This window comes from Otolemur garnettii, unplaced genomic scaffold (assembly GCF_000181295.1).
Source record: "Otolemur garnettii isolate 467f Iridium unplaced genomic scaffold, OtoGar3 scaffold00013, whole genome shotgun sequence".
Lineage (NCBI taxonomy): Eukaryota > Metazoa > Chordata > Mammalia > Primates > Galagidae > Otolemur > Otolemur garnettii.
Window position 1 is genome coordinate 29,970,825 of NW_003852408.1, and position 6,752 is coordinate 29,977,576.

A 6,752-nucleotide genomic window follows, 5' to 3' on the forward strand; every position below is an offset into this window, starting at 1 on the left:
AGCCTCAAGCTATCCCCCTGGGTAGAGTAATATGGCATCACAGCTCACAGCAACCTCCAACTTCTGGGCTCAAGCGAGTCTCCTGCCTCTACCTCCCACGTAGCTGGGACCACAGGTGCCTGCCACAACACCTGGCTATTTTTTGGTTGCAGCCGTCGTTGTTTGGCAGGCCTGAGCTGGATTCGAACCCGCCACCTTAGGTGTATGTGGCTAGCACCTTAGCCACTTGAGCCACAGGCACCGAGCCAAACACATCTTATTGCATACTAAATTTAGCTTGTCTAATCCTCTTGCCTCAGTTTTTCTATTTTTTTTTCTGAGATAGTCTCACTATGTTACCCTCTGTAGAGTGCTGTTGCATCACAGCTCACAGCAACCTCAAACTCTTGGTCTTAAGCGATTCTCTTGCCTCAGCCTCCTGAGTAGCTAGAACTACAGGTGCCCATCACAGTGCCTGGCTACTTTTTGCTTGCATTTATCATTGTTGAACAGGCCCAGGCCAGGCTTGAACTTGCCAGCCTCAGTGTATGTGACTGGCGCCCTACTCACTGAGCTACAGGAGCCAAGCCAGTTTTTATATTTTTAGTAGGGACAGGGTCTCGCTTTTTTGCTCAGGCTGGTCCCGAACTCATGAGCTCAAGCTATCCACCTGCCTTATCCTCCTAGAGTGATAGGATTACAGGCATGAGCCAGTGTGCCTGGCCCATAATAAACACACTTTAATGAAGAAGTATAAATACTAGCTGAGCATTGTGGCAGGCACCTGTAGTCCCAACTACTTGGGAGGCTGAGGCAAGAGGATTACTCAAGCCCAAGACTTTGAGATTGCTGTGAGCTATGATGCCATAACACTCAACTCCAGGGCAACAGAGTGAAACTCTGTCTAAAAAAAAAGCAAACACTATAAAACCACCATCCAACTCGGCACCTGTGGCTCAAGCGGCTAAGGCTCCAGCCACATACACCTAAGGTGGCAGGTTCGAATTCCCAGCCTGGGCCTGCCAAACAACAATGATGGCTGCAACCAAAAAATGGCCGGGCGTTGTGGTGGACACCTGTAATCCCAGCTACTTGGGAGGCTGAGGCAGGAGACTCGCTTGAGCCCAGGAGTTGGAGGTTGCTGTGAGCGTGATGCCATTGCACTCTACCCAGGGGGATAGCTTGAGGCTCCATCTAAAAAAAAACAAAAAAAAAAAACCACCATCCAAGACACAAAATAGAAACATCTCACTGTGTTCCTGTGTGCCCCTCCCTGATCATAACCCACTTCCTACCCCTAGAGATAATTACTGCCTAACTTTGAAGATAATGATTTTCTTGGCTTTGTCTATAAATTTTACCTTTTACCTATGCATCTCAGTATAGCTTAGTTTTGACTATTTTGTTGTTGCTGTTGTTGTTTTTGAGACAGTTTCACTCTGTGGCCATGGCTAGAGTGCAGTGGTGTCATCATAGCTCGCTGCAACTTCAAAATCCTGGGCGTGAGCAATCCTCCTGCCTTAGCCTCCCTAGTGGGTGGGACTATCCGACTGCACCACCATGCTTGGCTAATTTTTATGTTTTTAGTAGAGACAGGGCCTTGCTCTTATTTAGGCTAGTGTCAAACACCTGAACTCAAGTGGTGTTCCTGCCTTGGCCTCCCAGAGTTACAGGTGAGCCACTTTCCTCACCTGGCTATGACTGGGTTTTGAGTAGCTGGGACTACAGGCACCTGCCACAACGCCAGGCTGTTTTGTTGTTGCAGTTGTCATTGTTAGCTGGCTCAGGCCGGGTTTAAACCTGCCAGCCTCGGTTCGTATGGCTGGCGCTGTAACTACTATCCTACAGGCGCCGAGCCAAGGCTATGACTGTTTTTGAACTTAATGTGAATGGAAACTGTATTCTTGTATGTCTTAGCTTTCTATGCTCACCTTCATAAGGCTGACTGTGTTATATGTTTGTATAATATTTAATTGATTTTCATTACTGAATACTATGAAATCCTTAGTAACCTTGGTGTAAACAAAGATTTCTTAGGACATAAAAAACACCAATCACAAAAGAAAACATTTATAAATTGGTCTTCATCAAAACGTTAAAATCCAGGCCAGGCTTGGTAGCTCACACCTATCATCCTAGCATTTGGAGAGGCTGAGGCAGAAGGATCTCCTAAAAGCAGAAGTTTGAGACTACTTGAGCAACATAATAAAACCCCTTCTTTACAAAAAAATTTAAAAATTAGCTGGGCATGGTAGCGCACACCTGTAACCCCAGGTGCTACTGGGGGGCTGAAATGGGAGTTTCTCCTGTTGTTCAGCCAGGAGTTTGAGACCAGGCTGAGCAACATAGCAGAAAACTGTCTTTACAAAAAGTTCAAAAAGTTCAAATTAAAATAAAACAAAAAACAAAACCAACTAGCTGGGTGTGGTGTCACAAACTGTAGGCCCACATCCTTGGGAGGCTAAAGAGAGAGAATCACTAGGCCCAGAAGTTGGAGATGGAGATTACAGTGAGCTATGATCATGCCACTGCACTCCAGCCTGGGCAACAGAGCAAGATCTTGTCTCTAAAAAAAAAGAAAAATTTAAATCTTCTTTACAAAAGACCACTGTTTGCAAAATGAAAAAGGCAAGCCATAAACAAAGAGAAGATAATTGCAATATAGATCTCATAGTGGGCATAAACTAGAATATATAAAGAATTCTTGGCCCAGTGAAGTGGCTCACACTTGTAATCCTAAGCACTCTGGGAGGCTGAGGCAGAAGGGTCATTTGAGCTCAGGAGTTCCAGACCAGCCTAAGCAAGAGAAAGACCCTGTCTCTACTAAAAATAGAAAAGTTAGCCAAAGGTCAGGTGCAGTGGTTCAAGTGTAATCCTAGCAATTTTGCCTCATCTGCCATGTTCACCTGACTTCTAGGCAAATGACTACTACTTCTTCAAGCATCTCCATAACTTTTTGCAAGAAAATACTTCCATAACCAGCAAGATGTAGATCCAAGAGTTCGTGGAATCTCAAGGCATGGATTTTTACACTACAGGGAGAAACAAACTCTTATCTTCTTGGCAATACTGTGTTGATTGTAATGGATCCTATTTTGATTAATAAAGATGTCTTTGAGTCTAGTTGTAATGATTTAAAATTCAAGGTCTAGTTTGGGCACAGTTGTTGGCATGCCTAACTGCTGCCTGGGTGCAGATGTCATCTTTGCAGTGCACAGGCGGGTCACCCTCTCCTTTCTCAATCAACCTGTCTTGAACATCTCCACAGTGGCCTCCTCTCTGGGTTCCACCGTTTACACCTTTTAATGGTGGCTCATGACTGTAATCCTAGCACTCTGAGAGGCCAAGGTAGGTAGATTGCTTGAGCTCAAGAATTCAAGACCAGCCTCAGCAAGAGTGAGACCTTGTCTCTACTAAAAATAGAAAAAACTAGCTGGCCATCGTTGCAGGTGCCTGTAGTCCCAGCTACTGGTAAGGCTGAGGCAAAGGGGATTGCTTAAATCCAAGAGTATGAGGTTGCTGTGAGCTATGATGACACCATGGCCCTATACTCAGGGTGACAGAATGAGACTCTGTGTCAAAAAATTAAAATAAATAGGCTCGACACCTATAGCTCAGTGAGTAGGGCGCCAGCCACATACACTGAAGATGGAGGGTTTGAGCCTGGCCCGGGCCTGCTAAACAACAATGACAACTGGAACCAAAAAATAGCTGGGCCTTGTGGTGGACACCTGTAGTCCCAGCTGCTCGGGAGGCTGAGGCAAGAGAATCACTTAAGCCCAAGAGTTGGAGATTGCTGTGAGCTGTGACACCATAGCACTCTACCCAGGGCAACAGCTTGAGACTCTGTCTCAAAAAAACAAATGAACAAAAAACAGACAAACAAAAGTAGATTGGAAGCTCTGGGCTCCTGAGTGGATCTAATCCATTCTGAGCATCACGATGGAAGATCTTGGCTCACTGTAATCTCAAACTCCTGGGTTCATGAGATCCTCCTGCCTCAGCCTTCCAATTATTTCCTGGAGGAACCTCCAAGATCAGTTTTTGCATTTTTCTTTTTAAATTGGTCACATTTAGCATAGACGACTCTTCTTATCTCCTGCCTGCAGAGGAAAACTCTGGCTGCCAAGGCTTCCAATGTGTAGAGGGAAGATTGATGAGGTTTCTTAATTAGTAGGCACACTTTATCTTAGTCAGGCACTCTTGACCTCTCTTCCTTTCTTCCTTTATTTCTAGGACCCCACTCTCTCCAGATTTTACCTCCCACTTTTCTGATCATCCTTTCTCAGTCTCTTTGTAGACCTCAATTCCATTATTTGCCTTTAAACATTGGGTCATTTTCACTCTCTTCTTTTTGTCAGCGAGAATTTCATTATCTTTTTCTTTTCAGTGACAATACATCTCTTAGCTGTGTTTTTCGAGTTCCTGCATCCATCCAGTCTGTTAGAGTTTTGTCTGTTGTCTTCCTTACAAAGCTCCAAAGGAATGGGTTGAGTATAGAGTCGGACAGAGAATGGTAGTCAAGGTCAGAGGAGAGAAAAATCATCCCAGCCTGAAAACCAAACCACCAGCTAGTTCAACAATGTTACAGACTTGGAGGGAGATGCTGACACTGAGGCTTGGAGACCAAGAAATGTGACATGTCTGAGTCATACTGCTGATGCTCCTTTGTGATGACCTATTTTCATTCTGCACTGAGCAAAAGAGCTCTTTCCCAAAACAAAATAAATGCTTGCGGCTCGGCGCCTGTGGCTCAAGAGGCTAAGGTGCCAGCCACATATACCTGAGCTGGCGGTTTCGAATCTAGCCTGGGCCTGCCAAACAACAATGACGGCTACAACCAAAAAATAGCCAGGCATTGTTGCGGGTACCTGTAGTCCTAGCTTCTTGGGAGGCAGAGGCAGGAGAATTGCTTAAGCCCAGGAGTTGGAGGTTGCTGTGAGCTGTGATGCCAAAGCACTCTACCCAGGGCAACAGCTTAAGGCTCTATTGCAAATTAAAATCAATGCTTAGGCACTCTGGCTTTTCTTCTTTTATTTTCTCAAATTTATTTTCTTTCTTTCTTTACTTTTAGATAGAGTTTTGCTCTGACACCTAGGCTAGAATACAGTGGCATGATCATAACTCACCCCTGCCTTGAACTCCTGAGCTTAAGTGATCCTCCTGCCTCTGCCTCCTGAGTAGCTGAACTACAGGCATGCGCCACTGCACCCAAATAATTTTTCTTTTAGTTTTTCTTAAATTTTTTTTTTTTTTTTGATACAAAGCCTCAAGTTGTTGCCCTGAGTAGAGTACCGTGGCATCACAGCTCACAGCAACCTCCAACTCCTGGGCTCAGGTGAGTCTCCTGTCTCCCCCTCCCAAGTAGCTGAGACTACAGGTGCCTGCTACAAGGCCCAGCTATTTTTTGGTCGCAGCTATCATTGTTGTTTGGTGGGCCTGGGCTAGACTCTAACCCACCAGCTCAAGTATATGTGGCTGGCGCCTTAGCTGCTTGAGCCACAGGCACTGAGCCTTTTTCTTAATTTTTTAGAAACAGGGTCTTGATAATTTGCCAAGGCTGGTCTTAAACTCTGGTGCTCAAGCGATCCTCCTGCTTCAGCCTCCAAAAATGCTGGGATTACAAGCATTAGCCACCACACCTGGCCTTTCTTTTATTATTAAACATTTCTATTTTATTTATTTATTTATTTATTTGAGACAGAGCCTCAAGCTGTCACCCTGGGTAGAGTACTGTGGCATCACAGCCCACTGCAACCTCTAACTCCTGGGCTTAAGTGATTCTTCTGCCTCTGCCTCCCAAGTAGCTGGGGTTATAGGCACCTGCCACAACATCAGGCTATTTTTTGGTTGCAGCCATCGTTGTTTGGAAGGCCTGGGCTGGATTTGAACCTGCCAGCTCAGGTGTATGTGGCTGGCGCCTTAGCCACTTAAGCCACAGGCGCCGAGCCAATTATTAAACATTTCTATAGTAAAATGTTTGGGAAGAAAATATTGTGCTAAATTAAAGAAGCTAAACATAGGCTCAGCACCTGCAGCTCAGTGGCTAGGGTAGCAGCCACATACACGAGAGCTGGCGGGTTCGAATCCAGCCGAGGCCTGCCAAACAGTGACAACTACAACCAAAAAATTTTTTAAAATTGCCGGGCATTGTGGTGCTTGGGAGGCTGAGGCAAGGGAATCACTTAAGCCCAAGAATTTGAGGTTGCTGTAAGAGGTGGCGCCATGGCACTCTACCCAGGGCCACAAAGTGAGACTCTGTCTGACAAAGAAACCAAAAAAAAAAGGAGCTAGACATAAAAAGTTAAACACTGCTTCAGTATCTGACACTGAAGTTAAAAATAGGGCTATTTTTCCATGGCTCAGGACACATGGGAGAGTCTCTCATGCACACTTCCCCCCTGGGGCCTACGAAGTTACTTTTACTTGAAGAGCTCCCATTTGAAAGTAAGCATGCAGGGAGTGGTAGCTATTATTACATTTTAAACTTTTTCCCCTTAGAGAGAGATGGGATTGCACTCTGTCACCCAGGCGAGGGTGTAGTGGTGTAAACATAGCTCACTGTAACTTCAAAGTCCTGGGTTCAAGGAATCCTCCCGCCTCAATCTCCCAAGTAGTTGATACTATAGGTGTCCACCACTATGCCCAGCTAATGTTCTTTAACATTTTATTTTATTTATTTATTTATTTATTTTGAGACAGAGCCTCAAGCTGTCCCCCTGGGCAGAGTGCCGTGGCATTACAGCTCACAGCAACCTCCAACTCCTGGGCTC